The following is a 16,797-nucleotide window of genomic DNA, read 5'->3' as shown; positions in this document are numbered from 1 at the left end:
GGTTACCTGGGCAGAAATAGAGAACATATGTCAGACATCTCTAACCAGCTTCTCACAAATAGGCAGTTCCATTTTGGCTAGCCACCTCAAAGGGTCAGGAATAAGTATGAAGATGTACTGAAGCACACAAAGCCTGCAGCAAGAGAGCTGTGCTTCAGAGCAGCAGAAGCTCCCCACACATTCTTATCTTGCCTGCAGAGAACAGAGCAAGCTTAAGCTTTTTTTGTGAAAGCTAAAACGTGAATTGTAAATGACTTGAGGCCACCAAAACTTTTTACTGTAAGGGAAAGGGAACAATGGTTATAATGTTACTTGCACAGTTCCTGCCAATGTTTCTCTAGTCCCGTCACCTTTTTGCTAGATTGTCCAACATCATGAGTTTTTTGTGCCAACTCTTTGGTTAGAGGAGACAGAAGCTGTGCTGCCAGGAGTGGAACATAAGTCGTGTCTGAATTTGACCTTTCTGTTTCCTTCTGTCTCTCTTTTCACCACTTCCGCCTTTTTTTTTCTCCCATAATTCAGCTGTTGGTATTGTGCAGAAGTGGATAATTTGCCCATAATCTGAGACACCATCAACTGGACAAAATGTGTTCTCTACTGAGAGTTTTTATCTTTCCATTTCACTTTGGTCACCCTGATCTGATACAAGAGTTGAAGATATTTTCTATTTGAAATTTCACTGGATGGCATCCATAAAAGTGCAGGAATTACATAAAGAGTCGTTCATTCACAAGACTCAATTGGTGGTATATTTTGCTCTCTTATTTTAGGCCTGAGCTGTAAAAATCAATTAAGAATTAACCAACCATGGAATATATTTCCTTTGTAGCTGTAAATAAATATGATTCATGGCATATATTACCATAGTTTGGCATTTGCTACTGCCAGTAAGTGAAAATGGAAGAAAGCATGCTCATCCTTTCAGTCCCTGGAGATACTTGCTTTTCCTTGTGGTTTGTTACTACCAAGTTTAAGTCTTGCTGTTGATGGTGCTTTATCTCTGCTTCAATATCTGCAACACTAAGGCATTCATTGCTCACAGAACACTGAAAGTGAAATCCTGTTAAAACTGAAATCCTGTTAATAGCAATCAGTTGCTCTACATCCTGCAAGAGTTTTTTAACTGTCTTGAACAGATAAAATTATTCTTGAGCAAGGATGGCTATAAACAGAACTGGGGTTTAGACAAAAATGCCTACTGCATTTGTCACAGAAAGATGCAGTAATCACAAGCTTTTAACAGTTCTCTTACATGAATAATTCTCTTTCCATCATGGATGCTGTTATCTTAACAATCCTGAAAGTGAAATACTTTCTCTACGGAAGTACTGTGAGGCCAACAACAAAACACAGTACTTCATAGTCTACCATTCTGACTCAACTAAGATGTAGAGATAGGAAAATTGAATTGTCATTACTAAACAGTTTTTGATCTATCTGCTGCAACTACCAATAAAGTTCTCGATCAGTGCTTGCTGAAAGACGACCAGGCACTGAGAGCTAGAATGACACTATTGTATTTGTTTTTCATATCCATAAGCAGGAGAGATGGGTTTCAGCCCAAGCTAGTAAAACACGAAAGACACATTTAACTTACAATGTACTAAAATCTCTACTATAATCAATGCAGTCACCTGAATGCTCAAACATTTTCTGTTAGTTAAGATGTGGATTTGAATCATCGTATTGGATCTGGAAGGCTTTGTAAGTTTATTCATGTTTTGCAACTATCTTTAATAGATTGCTGTTGGCTGCCTTTTAATATAATCTGCAAACTCTAAGTATAAAAGTATGTACTTATATTAATGCTTATTGTCAAGGGTCATCTACAGATGGCTTTATGGACATACAGACATACCTTAAAAACCATCACTGATCATCATGAAGAAATAAACATGAAACTGATGGTAAGGCAGCTTTATTTTTGGGCAGCTATAGTCAATGTGACAGAATTGTCTGCCTTACAGCCTGGTATTCAGGATGAAGACATGGAGGCTGGTATTATGCCATGTTATTGTGAGCTAAAGGAAGACAATGCTAGTTTGAGTGCAGCTTTTGGATTGTGGATGGAGCAAAAAGAATCCACACAGTTTCTGAAGGCACGTCACCGAAGAACTTCTGCACTTAGAGCAAGAAGTTGTTTGCAGGCATCAAAGCTCTTTCCTCCAGTGAAGCACACAGTTTGCCAGGCTGGAGGTGGCAATCGGGTTTTTTTCACTCACTAGACAGCAGTCATACACTGTGGCATCAAAACTCGTGTTTCCCTTTTGCCTTTTGCCTAATGACAGCAGCCAAAGGTGAAACACACGCATGTGATTTGTAGGTGTCTACAGGATTTACACTTTGGATAATCAGTACCACGGATTCAGAAACAGTGTGTCTCTTTCTGTGTTTCATAACTTCTGAACTTTTAGAGGGAACATCCCAAGTTTCTCCTGGCCAGTGCACTTAGACACACAAACTTCTCACTCAGTTAATCTAGCAGGAGCTGCATGTGACAAGGTAAAAACAAGTAGCTTTGACTTTATTCTTTAACTCAGCTAACTGTTACTTGGCTTGACCTTTTAGCATTTCCTTCAAGAATTACTCAAAGCAGTCTTTGATTTTGCCCTGTTATAAAACGTTGTTGCATGGTTATAAAAACAAAATTCACACAGGAAAAAATACCAGCAGTCCCCTGGAGACCCATTCAATCCTGTTATACAGATAGCCCAACTGATATGCTTCTGGCCTGAGTTGCATAACAGAGAAATAAAGCAAATAAAACTCTGAAAGAGCTCAAATAGAACTCCAGTTGCTAACATGAGGATTTCATCAGTTGAGGAAACAGTTATGGTTTTGACAAAGGACTAACATTATTTTAAATGAGAGCATTTCAACAAGATCAGAACAGTTAATCCTACTACTGTAAAATGCTATGTTTTTCATAACAAAACATGTCAGCTGACAGCACAGTGTTGGAGGTCAGCTGTGATATACTTGAGCTGGTGTAATTCAGACCAGAGAGGGTAAAGCAGCTAAAGGAGGAGGCCAGTGAGTATTATAGGGTGAAAATGAAGAAAAGCACTTCTCAAGAGAGCCAGTAGGGAAAAAAAAATACTTCCACAAGACAATTAAGAATTCCTAAACTCCTGAAGAAGTGTAATACTGCTTAGAGATTTACCCCATTCTGCAAATCTGCATTCATCAATACTTCTACTTACACTGTTTTGTCAGTCAGCACAGTGAAAAGCAATTGCTTTGTCTTGCCTTTTACTGATCCTACGCAGGACATTGCTGTAAGGAATAGCTATACTGAGAACCTTTAAGAGAGTACCCCTCTTCCCACATATTAGCTGTGACTAGGTACATCTGAGCAAGTCTACTCTCAAGTTAGATCCTCAGCTATGTAGAAGAACTTGGTGGAAAAGCTGGATTTATTTATTTATTAATAACTTTCTTTTAATTAAAATCTAATATAATCTGCTAGATGTGTTTCCTCCACTCAGAAATTGAGATTTCATATTTTGCTTCACTGCAGTCAGGTATCAGCCACAAATAACTGACTGAGTTTTTTTTTGAGCAGAGGTATTGGGAACTATTCCAATCACCAAAAGATTTTCCAAAGTCACCAAAAAATTTTCCAAATTGTGGTGCCTGTAATACTCTGTCTACCTTTACAGTATCTCATGCAGAATCCTAGACAGGAACTATTCACTAAACCGATTAAAAGAAACAAGCAACCTAGATTCTCAGCTCCTTTCTATTGAAGCATTCAATGACAAGCTCAGCAAAAAGTTAGAAGAAGAAGGTAAGATAGTAGAGCTCAAAGCAGGTCATAACTGTGTGTTCACCAAAGCAGTATTGTTAAATGAAAAATAAACTTGTGTTGTTATAACAGTTTTCAAAATTTTATTGACTTGTGGGACTGTATTAATGGTCTGCCTAGAACATTTTTCCCAACATGAAGAAAAAGAAATGGATATAATATATTTGGGTCTAGAGAAAATAACAAAGAAAAATAAAAATTGGATAACAAAGGAAAAGAATGCCATCATCTTATAATTACCTAAAGCTACATGTGGAACTAGGATCTGGACTTAATGATCCTAGCGAGTCCCTTCTACCTTGGGATATTCTGTGATTCTTTGAACATCTATGCAGAACTGAAAGTGAAGTGATTCCTACCATCTTACTGACAGTCATCAGAGGAAGTGATCAGAATTTGTTTTAGCTGAATTCTGCTGCTTGAAATCCTTCAGAAATCAGGTAGTGATCTCTTTGCTCCTATATATACTGTATTGCTAATGAAAGAAGCTGACACTGAGAAGTGGTCAATGAAGTCTTTCTTATTTACATTCCTTGAAAAGGAGGTTTCAGATCACACAATCCTTTTTCAGCTACTGACAAGCAGTTTACATTTTGAGAAAAAGCAGATTAAGCAAAGGTCATAGAAACCCCAGTGTTCATACTGACAGGGTGTTAAGATTGAATTCCAGTGTGCTCTCCCAGAACTTGTCCAGTTTATTATTCGAATTCACTTTGCTTTGTTTTCACCAGGTAAGTGTTTTTCAGGGTCTATTGCTACTTACTGAGTTTTGAGGAAAAAAAAGTCGGAGAGGATTCTGAAGAAAACTGTGCTGAACTGCTTCTGACATTCCCTGTCTGAAAGCTCTGTAGTTTGAGCTCCTGTCTAACTCCTGTCAGTTTTCAGCCCTGTGTAGTATTAGATTTATGTTCTTGATCGCTGTCAATTATTTTCATGGATTATGTATGCATGAGAAGACAGTGCTTGTTGTAATTTGTTCCAGGAGCAGAATGTCCAGAGTTTTGTTCCAAGGTACTCTTCACAGTCAGGATGTATGAGCTATCATGAAAGGTCCACACTTGTAACAAAAGGATGTAATGTTCAGAAAAAATGTGTGAGGTGAGATGAATCATTAACTACAGATAGCTACAGATATGATTATACATAACTGCTCGCTCTGAGGCTTGTAGTTTACTAACTTAGTGATTACAGACAATGCATACAGCATATGACTTTGCTATGTTTTTCCTGCATGCCACTTCATCAGCCACTTAGCTGAGTGAGATTTACTTCCCAGCTTGCATCTGCAATACTTACCTATGTTTACACAAGTCTCAGAAAAAGCCCAAACATTTGCCTCTTGCTGTCTCAATAGTTTTTCCTTGTTCTTGGTGCCCACACAGGGCAGGTATCTTAGTGGCCAGGCTCACCAGCTACGTGATTCTTGCATGTTGTACGTCACCAAGTTATGTAAGAGTAATGCTCCAGATTCTCATACTTTCTATTCCTTCCTTCTACTTCAGATATGCTGCTGCTTGCTGCTGCTGTTTTGCAAGTGAGGCAACGACACCTGTCACAACACTGTTGTTCCATGCTAGAGGGGACCCCAACATATGTATCAAGGTGGTTAGTGATAGGACAAGAGGGAAAGGTTTTAAAGTAAGACAGGGGAGGTTTAGGCTAGATATTAAGAGGAAGTTTGTCCCACTTAGAGGGTGGTGACGCACTGGAACAGGTTGCCCAAGGAAGTTGTGGATGCCCCATCCCTGGAGGCATTCAAAGTCAGGCTGCATGTGGCTCTGGGCAGCCCAGTCTAGTGGCTGGTGACCCTTCACATAGCAAGGGGGTTGAAACTCGATGATCACTGTGGTCCTTTTCAACCCATGCCATTCTATGATTCTATGATTTATCCAGATCTGATCATCATGCAGTGACTGCTGCTGATGCAGCTGGAAGCATGTGCTTGAGAAATCTCTCCTTAAAGATCAAAAGGTGAGTCCTGGCCTGGGTTTCATCTTGAAAATATCCTTCCTTCATGAAACTAGTGGTGAAACTGCATCATTTTAACCCATGCCAACTGGTAGTCTCACAGATAAGGAGGCTCATGCCTGCAAGAGCATCTATCGCTAGTCAGTGACTGCCCTTCAGAACAAATATAATCCCTTCCAAGCATTTAGTTCTTTGAAAGGGTGTGAATGTCTATCTGTAAAACTGGCCATACAATTTCCCAACTAGTATGGCAGTCTTCCATGTGACTATCATGGAGGAGCTGGCTGCCTGTCATTTGAATGGGCATACACTCTTCTGGGTAAATCACTGTCTGGACGATGAGGTCCAAAGAGTTGTGGTCAATAAAGTTAAATCCAGTTGATGGCCAGTCACAAGTGGTGTCCCCCAGGGCTTGGTACTCCTATTCAACATCTTTATTGATGATCTTGAGGGGATTGAGTGCATCCTCAGTAAGTTTGCAGACGACACCAAATTGAGAGGGGGTGTTGATCTGGAGGGTAAAAAGACACTACAGAGGGATCTGGATAGACTGGATCGATGGGCCAAGGTAAACTGTATGAGTTTCAGTGTGGTCAAGTGTCAGGTCCTGCATTTTGGTCACAACAATTCCAGGCAACCCCACAGGCTTGGGGAAGAGTGGCTGGAAAGCTGCCTAATGGAAAGTGACCTTGGTGTACTGATGGACAGTCAGCTGAATATGAGCCAGCAGTGTGTGCAGGTGGCCAAGAAGGCCTGTGGCATCCTGGCTTGGATCAGGAATGATGTGGTGAGCAGGACTAGGGAAGTCATCCTGCCCCTGTACTCAGCATTGGTGAGGGCTCACCTCGAGTACTGTGTTCATTTTTGGGCACCTCAGTACAGAAAGGACACTGAGATGCTGGAGCAGGTCCAAAGAAGGGCAGCAAGGCTTGTGAAGGGCTTGGAGAATGTGCCCTATGAGGAGAAACTGAAGGAAGTGGGGCTGTTAGTCTGGGGAAAAGGAGGCTGAGGGGAGACCTTATTGCTGTCTTCAAATACAACATAAATACACTGGCAGTGTATCCTCCCCCTAAGGAACTCCCACTGTATTGAAGAGGCTCAGGATTCCACCTGAGAAGCTGATCTTACAACACTGAATGAAATCTAGACTTCTACTTAGGTTTTCCAAGATAATTCAATGCTAGATATCTGTTAGATATTTGTTTATATATATATTTTTTTCTCTGTGAGAATTTATAGCTGTCATGTCATCTAAAGCATGGAGAACAGTACAGTCAGAGATGGTTAGCATAAAAAAAAACAACACTGAAATACATTTTGATGATCCTTTTCATAAAATCTAGTACTCTGCATGCTATGAGAGCTCTCTTGAAATTTGCCTTTAATGAGGCAGTTTGAGGCACAGGAGTTTTTGTGTGTTTGTTCTTACTGGCAGTTGCATCCAAAGGAGCTATTTTAACTGTGAATTTTCTGATCTGTATGACTTTAAGCATTGTAAACTTTTAAAGGGTTGGGAGAGGGAAGGAAACAAAGGAAGAGCTATATTTCTGATATTTTCTGCCACTCTTTCTTCTCATGAGTTCTGTCACAGAAATAAATAGGGGCAAGACCGAGACCTCTTCTTCAGAATGGTCTGCTAAATTTAGCCTTATTTGGAAAAGATGCAAATGAAAAAGATTAGGATGAAAGCTGCTATGCAGCAGGAGTCCTAACAAGTGTATCAGAGTATTGCTGGGAAGGAGTGTACCAAAGCAACTTCCAAGCTGTATTAAGAAAAAAAAAAAAAAAAAGACACAAGTAGTGCTAAGTCTAAAAAATGTTTCTGTTATTGTTGCTGAATGATACATTATATAGGACAGCTGCAAGCCTTCATTTCTCTGAACAACCCCACACCCTTCTTCATCCTAAGCTGCTCTTCCACTTCCATGGAGATACTATTTTTTTACTACGAATCTAACTCTGCAATACACTGCCCTCACCCAGACTCAAGGGAGTTTAAGCAGGAGGTTAAAAGTGGTCAGCATTTACAGAGGGTGTTCAGCACTTCACAGGACTGAATTCTGAGTAAAAGACACTCTTTCTTTCCTGTGAATAATTTTGCACTTAATACATGTATTTCATGACAGAAAACTTCTGAATTGGTAGCACCGCTTTTATAATACATACAGCTTTTGATAACTGTACCTTATTACTTACTACTAGCAGTTTTTACCTAACATCTGTCACAGCAAGTGATTGGTGGCTGATCCTCATTCTTCAGCCTATGTACATCCTGAATCAGACCACCAGGTACTTAGAACAGGCTTCAGGGGCCCCTCCAGTGCACCTAGCTTATGCTCCCATTCTGATTCAGCTCTGCAGGAGCCAAGAGAGGAAGATTAGCTTTGTCAGAAGCCTGTAATATGAATGCCCCATCTACTGTCTACTGCAACTTAAATCCATCCACCTCTTGAAACTGCTAGGTCACACTCCTCTGAAAGCATTCTGATAATGACCTAGGAAAGGCTTGGTGTCAAATTCAGTGAGAAGCAGGCTGCAGTGACAATGACAGTCTGAGATGCTTTTGGATGACCTTCACCAATTTGAACGTAGCTGGCTCCCACATTGCACTGCCAGATCCACTCCCACCCCATATGTGAGCTAGGGTCCCTATGGACCTACAACTGACACAGCCTGGAGAGGCTAACTATTAATGTTCAGCAACACTTTTGGCTTCTATACTGGGCATGGGAAAGTCCACATTGGATAGGCTGATGAGTTGGAAGCGTGCCTAGCAATACAGAAAGCCTTAAATTTTTGTTAGCTTTTAAATTCTATTCTATTTTTTAGCATTCTTGACTTTTTGGCAAATTTCTGTGTACTATGATGGTAGATTTTTCCCACAAAATGGAAGAGAAATAAAAAGTGCAGTAGGCAGGAACTACGCTTGCTCTGATTTTCAAAAACAGTCTGCTCTTTTCGTTTACATGTCAGGGCAGTGACTGGGGTTCAGTACCAATCTTCTTGTTGTTCTTTTTTTAAAGGTACTAACCTGCTTGCATTTCAAATAATCTTGCTTCCTGTGGTAATGAGGTTGTGTGGAGGAGTGTGTGTGTGTGTGTGTGTATTACGGAGAGGGGGAGTTCTGACAGAATTTAGTTCCCAGAAGTTTTGGCTGCTGAGCAGAGGAAGTGAGAGATTCACCTGGACAAGCAGCAATATGAGCACAGGTTCTAGTAGAGATCAGGGAATCTGCATGTGGGAGATGCTGTCTTTCAAAGCAGTAAAAGCTGCACTGTATTCAGCAGAAACTTCTTACAGAAATACTAAGAGTTACTCAACTACTGTGAGCTTAAACACTTACTCTCTGCATATTTGCACCCAGAGAGCTGGCTGCTGGCCGAGTAATACCAGAGAAGAAAACTCTGGCCTAGTGATGCAAATGAAGAGCTGGCATTTGGCACGGAAAATCCACTAAATTCTCAGATTAAAGTTTTATATTTTTTCTTTCCTAGTTTTTTTCTGTTTTTTTTTTTTTTTTTTTTTTTTTTTCCCCCCATCCCCCCATTGTAATGCTTCCTTTCCACTGACAGAGAATAGTCAAATCCAAATATACTTTTTTGTATTTGAAGTTGCAAGTATCATAGAATGGCTTAGGTTGGAGGGGACCTTAAATATCATCTAGTTCCAATCCTCCTTCCACAGACAGGGTTGCCAACCACTAGATCAAGTAGTTTAGTATGGACTGTTTGTTGACTACCAGTTGAACCTGGGATTGTTCAAAATCTGGGTTCTGGTTGTTTGAGAAGAAGCTACTTAAAGGATGACCACAAAAATATGTCCTCTGCCATTGTACCTCATAAATGCAGAAGATTCACACCGATAAGGCCAAGGTTGGTTATAAAATAGAATTTTCTGTTTGCAGCAGAACTAGTCTTTGTGCTTTGACGCACAAAGAGGAAGTCCTTGTTTATAGGGTAGTTTTGCTTTGTTTTTATGGCTATCAATGCTACTCTGCTGCAAAATATCCCATTTAGTAAAATTTCTATAAAGGTTAATAACCTTTTTAAGCATCTTGGCTTGTTTCTTAGAGTGTCACACACAGGAGCCCTGAGGGCATTTGGCTGGTTGCTAACCATGTTTCTGCATTTAAGTCCCATTTGCATTAAGAGATTCTGCTGGCTAACTCAGACTCTCACACATTTCTGAGTGTAGGCTCTTTTTCTTAAATTCATTTATGAGAGTACCAGTCCCTGCAGGTGACTTCTCAGATTCCCTGGGACCTGAGGTACACTTTTTCCTAAGAGCTTTAACCTTACGGATTCCAAAATTAATCACTCCATTACTTCATAGGTAGCATCAGGACTCTGTAGATACAGCGTGTGTTACTGTAGATTTCCTTCCCCTTCCTATCCGAAGCTGAGCATTTTTTCAACTCTAAAACATTCATTGGAACAATCATATTTGTAGCCAGTATCCAACAGTTACTTGCAAGTAAAGTTCTTAAACAGCTTTTCAAGCTGAGCTGCTAATCGAAATAGTTATAATGTTGTTACTACTAGTTAAGTTCAGTTCTGTGTTGTGTGCCTTACTTCTTGGTTTAGTACTAACACAGTCCTCTTTTTCTGCATTCCTTCTATTGGGAAATAAATCCAATCCATGTGTGCTAATTCTTATGTAAATCAAATATTAAAAAAAAATAAATAAATACAAATTGCTTCTAAATCCTTGCACTCAGGCCTGATGTTTTCCAGGCAACTTTACAAATATAGAGCTTTCCAAAACTACCTTAGTAATTAAAAATATATTTAACCTTTTCTAAAGACAAAGAATTGCAGAGGATCTTCTGAACCATCATGTTTAGTCCCCATTATATTCATAAATTCACAAACTCAGCTAGCTCCATTTTAAAAGCAGTTACTTTATTTTCCCCCTCCACACCTCTCTTATGAAGTACTAGATACTAACTCATACACCCCAGCCAAGAAGTATGGATTTGGTTGTACCAGCATGTTCCTTTGCCAGTCCATACATTTCCTTTCTCTCCATTTGAAATACATACTTCAAACGTATCTCCCATCAGCCTTCAATTTGCCAGGATAAGAACTCTCTTTTGGAATTATTTATGCTACAGATTGCAGTATGGTGTACATACACCACAAGACAGCTTTTGATTTCACATCTTCCTGTGAAAGCCAACTGCTCTGTGCAGTCTTATTCGGTCTTACATGTCTTACATGGAGACTCTTTGCAGTTTCTATGTATTTGGTATGCTTACTGTACCATGTTTCTTGTACTATCTTTTTAACTTTTTAAATATCAACCAAAGAATAAGAAATTACAATGTAAATTTAGGTACACATCTATAATGCAAATATACATAATTTTTTTTTTTATGTTTGTAAAGTCCACTAACCAATTCAAATGGCTAAAATATTGATTTGATTATGATGTGAAAGAAGATTGACAGGGATCTCTTGGAAAGAGTCCAGCAGAGGGCCACGAAGATGGTGAAGGGCCTGGAGCATCTCTCCTATGAGGAAAGGCTGAGTGAACTGGGTCTGTTCAGCCTTGAGAAAAGGAGACTGAGAGGGGACCTGATCCAGGTCTATAAATATCTAAGGTGTGGGGGGCAGAATGGCGAGGCCGGACTCTTTTCAGTGGTGAGTGGAGACAGGACAAGGGGAAACGGCTGGAAATTGCAGCATAGGAAGTTCTGCACAAACATGCGCAAGAACTTCTTTACAGTGAGGTGACGGAGCACTGGAACAGGCTGCCCAGGGAGGTGGTGGAGTCTCCTTCTCTGGAGATGTTCAAGACCTGCCTGGATGCCTACCTGTGCGACCTGCTGTAGGGAACCTGCTTTGGCAGGGGGGTTGGACTCGATGATCTCTGGAGGTCCCTTCCAACCCCTACAATTCTGTGATTCTGTGATTCTGTGAAGATCTATATTAAATATTGCAAAGTAATTTGCATTCTAGGACAAGCAAACCTAATCTGGAAGATTAGAAAATGTGTGTTGAGAAAGTTGAGAATATCCTCCCTCTGAATTCTACAGAGGCTCCTACAAACGTAAAATACTCTAACAAGTGAGCAAAGCCAAATGCAAAACCCAGTTGGCAGTTATAGGATATCTGAGGATATCTGAGTTGTTTCTGAGGAAACAACTTCAATTGAGCAAATGTTTTAAAATATGAAAAGAAATTATGTGCAATATCCATAACATGTTACATTCTTCCTTTCCACTTAGAAATCTAGTTTTGTTTCATTAGAAACTATCTGCAAAGATGTTCTTTTCCTCAGCTTCAGGGTATGTATGTGTACATATATGCATAATGTATATAAAGTATACACATACAAACACATGTGAACAAAGACATACACAAAATAGCTCGTTGTACAATTTGTGGCATCTCTGTTGTCAATTACAAACCTCAGTTGTAAACATTTGTTTCCCTGGGGAATATTTCAGTAATTACTGAATGCTGTTGCTGTGCAGAGGTGGAGCAGCGTGCTGACATGGTTTCCCCAGTGGTACAAGGGGGACTGAATGATTCAGACAGCTTTCTTCCCACCACACGAGGCAGAACTGAATTTAAAAATGTGTCAGTATATTATTTATACTCTTTCTTCTCCAAGGGCAGAAGGGCTGTTTAAGTCTTCCACATCTGGCTGCTCTCTCCCACCCTTTTCCTGTGGGAAGTTCTCTCACATCTTTGGCCACAGAGAAGGGGAAGACTAGCTGTGTGGGGAGACTACACAGCAACCCGAAGGTCAGTGGAATCTTCCTGGGAAAACTGACTAAAAGTATTGCTTTACTCTGAAAAGTGATTTTGTAAAGATTTCAATCAGTGCTATGAGTGACAGAGACATGCTGAATCGCAGGAACAAATTTAGGAAGGCTAGCGTTCCATTTAGGAATTTAGGAAGACTAGAGTTAAATTTAGGAAGACTAGAGTTCTAGTAATTAGGATCTCTAGGATACAGCATGAAACTGCAGAACTGAGACTAATACATTTGCTGAAAGTCAGTCTAGAATCTATTAATCAATGAAGACCAATGCCACTGGCACTAAAACAAATTATCTGACTGAAACGCACGGAGAAACTCATGTTTCTCACAATGTGACTATATAACAAGATTGGCACATAGTGCAAAAGAATCTGACCAGACTTTCAAAGATCAAGTTTGCACAGTTTGCATGTCAGGAAAAAGACTAACAGCAGTGACATAAAACTCCACATGAATATTTACAAGAACCCAGAATCAAAAACTTGTTTGTTAAAAGATAACCTGAGAATCTTTACAGAAATCTTCGTTCTCAAGTGCGAACCTTTTGTACACACATTTTGGAAGGTCAGTGAGATAACATCTGTATCTGGTTATTGTAAATCAAAGGCAAGGTATTTTCTCCCACTCCACTCTGAAAATTTGGACTCTTCAAGGCAGTTCAGTATCTGAGGTCATAAAAAAATACTGATTGTGGGCTCTGTTGATGCTGGGAAAGAATGGTTTATGGTTCAGAAGCTGAACCATAGCATCATCATTGATACTGGCAATGCACACCATGGCATCATTTTTGCTCCGTCATAGTTAAAAAGGAGTTGCATTTTAAGGCTTATGATTTCACTTCTGCTGGAACACATTGTTATTCTCTTTTTGCTGGTCTCCATACCTGATAAACCTCCAGTGGCTGAAACTCCTTTTCTGCAGAGCTTCACTGAATAATGCATATAATACATACATACCTAAGCAAACTAAGAAATATCTAAGTATCTGAGTAAGGCAGTGATTTCTGAATTCAACAAGCCCTTCAACACAGAATGCAAAACTTGCACTTATTTCATGTTTTAAAAATTCTTAAAAACAGAATCCCAATCCCATCCTAATTTAAGAAATTCCTCCTCTACTTCTTGCAGACAAATTAAAGTGTCACTTTGATGCACAGTTCATGTGGAAAAGTAGAAGAGATGAAAAGAATCCAACCATCACAGTCTCATAGGGCAGATTTCATTCTTTAAATGTGCCAAAACTCATGCTGCCTGGCTCAGCTTCAGCAAATTATCTAATATATCTTAGTGAGGCAACTCATGTGATCCATTATAGCTAATCAAACCTAAAGTACTTAGGCAAATTCCAGCACCAGAAGAGAATGAGTTGAGCCTGTGAACAGTAATTGTGTACAGCAGACTAAAGCAGTGGTTAATATGTAAGCAAATTGCCGATAACTATAACTAAAAGTATATATTTTTTTGCTGATGAGGCTGGGCAAGTTTCTTGGCATGTGCACCTTCTACTTTTAGAAGTTTAGTTGACATGGCCCCAGTTGCTCAATTTGCCATAGGTTGCTGGAGATACTTGGTTACCTCAACAGTGTTCAGGGAAAAACAGAAGATGATTGCAGCTTTCCTGCCACTCCCCCTACACTCCCCTTGGTACACCCCCTTGAAGTCTCAAATGGCAGGCCTGCTTTATACAGCTGAAAATCAAGTACAGCCAGAAATCTTTCCTACTGTTATGGAAAAGCAATAATTCATCTCTGACTCTGCATAGCCAAGATCTCTAAAGAAAATAAACCCCCTGAACTGATGGGAAGAATAAAAATGGCCACCCGCTGGTCATGTAAATAAACTGCTAAATCTTATACCTTTTTTTTCCTGCAAATGAGTAATCAATTATTTACAGATATACACAACTTTTCTGTGATTTATTTAAATGTCCCTTTGTTGTTGTTCAAGCGTAGTGTTTTTTATTTATTAACACAAATTAAAAATACTCCCTAGGTTGTGTTTTTTTCTCCTTTGCAACCATTTTTCCTCCATGTTTGTATTTGAGAAGGTTAAAGGACAATCTGTCCTGCATAATAAAAGTTCTTATTTATCTAGTGACAAATGTATTTCAGTCAGCTAAAATGTGAAGCTTCTGTTCTGCCAAGTAATTCTGTCATGACCTGATGGGTATTAACCTGCTTAAAAGTGAAAATCCCTTCATTTTATCTGAAGGAAGATACTTAACAGAGCATTTAATGTATCTGGGAACTGTGCTGGCTGGTAACTCCTCTGTCTAGCTCATGTCGATCTTATTCAGAGGCAGTGACCCTGTGAGTTACAATCTTTGAGGATCAGGGAGTCATTGACTCTCGATGTCACTCAATTTGTGACTCTCTGGACCTGGTCATCCAGCCAGTTTTTACCCAGAAAAGACTACACTTATCTAAGCCATGAACTGCTAGCTTTTCCAGGAAAATGCTGCAGGAGACAGTAGTAAAAGCCCTTCTAATGTCTCTGTCCACAGCCTTTCTTTCATCCACTAGTGGGTTACCTTGTTCTAGAAGGAGGTCAGGTTTGTTAAGAAGGACCTGCCCTTCAAGAGCCCATGCTGGCTAGCCTGATCCTCTGTTTGTTCCTCATATGCCATGTGATTGCACTTAGATGATCTGTGTATCATAAATATATATACATATATTTATACACATATATCTATCCTTGGCTCATGTTAATGATGGCAGGCTGATGACATTCCACACCATACCTAAAATGTCCAGAAAAATGAAGAGAAATTCCACTGAGAATAAAAGTGAAACTAGTCTACCCATCAGGAACACAACATGATTTTAACAGAATGATCCATAAGTCTCCAAACAGTCACTCTCTGGAGATGTTTCCATTCTTTTTATCTTATCAGATCATCTTTATGACCAGGTGAAATAACAGCCACAGTATAAATTCAGTATCAGAGTTACAGATGCTTGTCTTCACTCAGATATACAGGTCTGAAAGAGTTCTCCTGTACAAGGAGAAAGTAAAAACCTAGACAGGTTTAAGACAGAATTTGATCTACTTTTCCAAGGAGCCATATAATAACCTAGTCCCAAGAAGGATAGTGAAGACATTTACATATATTTCCATACTGCAGTCCAAACAGGACCCGACAGTGCAGTGACGGCAGCACCAATCTCATTGACCTGGTGTCTGTTTACCTGCAGTCATGGAGGTATGGAGCTCATTGCTGACTCCAAACATGCCTGGGAAGCTTTGGTAAATGAATAAAAATTCCCAGGTATGTTTGTAGTTAGCACTGATCTCCATGACGATGCAAGTTTCTGATCTAACCTGTATAAAGCTAGGCTATGCATATATTTGGGAGCATCAGCTTTGACTACAGGATACACACATTCCCAGTGAGGCTGTGCAAGCAGCAAACCAGAATAACTGCTATTTGCTTTAATTGCAGGATACCTTAGCACATACCAAACATTTGAATTAGAACTGGTACACATACAAATAGCCAGGGATACACTGAAGGCTGACAATCTGAGTTTGAGCCCCTCAAAAGGGGAGCTGTTCCAACAGCAGGCAATTTGCTTCAGTTGCACAGTTGCCGGGAAAGGACTTTCCACTGAAGAAAAAGAAAGCTGTGGCTGAGGACAACCAGACCACCCAGAAACATTCATGCTGAGTTTTGTGACGTTCTGCCTTTTTATAAAAGCAGTTACAGATCTGTCAACATTTCCAAGCCATTGCAGAGAATGAGAGATCAGGCAAATCCACCACATTTTTAATGGAGAAATACAGTATAAGTAAGGATTGAAAAACTATCTGGCTCCTTCTCCTGTTTTGAACCATAGCATTTTAAAACCCCACTTACACTGGATTTAAATATTTCGAGTCACCCTTTAAAGGCAGTTTTGACAGAGGAAAATGGACTCAGACACAGCAATTTCAGGTGGAATCTTCATAGAATAAAAGTCCTTTGATCTAATAGCTAGAACCTATGCTACTCATTACTTGACTGCAAGAAATATGGTTAGTCATCATAAAAAGAACTGTATTTAAAACTCCTCACCAGAAGGGCAAATGACATTTAGACCTAAGCAAGAAACAAACTGGAAAGTATTAAATCTGCAAATCCTTGAAAGAAAAAAAGGAAGAAGAAAAGGAAGGAAGGAAGGAAGGAAGGAAGGAAGGAAGGAAGGAAGGAAGGAAGGAAGGAAGGAAGGAAGGAAGGAAGGAAGGAAGGAAGGAAGGAAGGAAGGAAGGAAG

At 39.7% G+C, this 16,797-nt stretch overlaps 1 protein-coding gene across 1 annotated transcript in view; it reads right to left on the bottom strand.

Annotated features, from left to right (window-relative positions):
* The window catches only part of MTMR7 (myotubularin related protein 7), a 60,357-nt gene that overhangs the window by 40,968 nt on the left and 2,592 nt on the right, over positions 1–16,797 (bottom strand). The window lies entirely within an intron of this gene.

Source organism: Lagopus leucura, unplaced genomic scaffold, assembly GCF_019238085.1.
Source record: "Lagopus leucura isolate 7727_CA_CO unplaced genomic scaffold, USGS_WTPT01 Super-Scaffold_100004, whole genome shotgun sequence".
NCBI lineage: Eukaryota > Metazoa > Chordata > Aves > Galliformes > Phasianidae > Lagopus > Lagopus leucura.
Note: the sequence above shows the minus strand (reverse complement) of the source record. Positions and strands in the feature narration are given on the sequence as shown.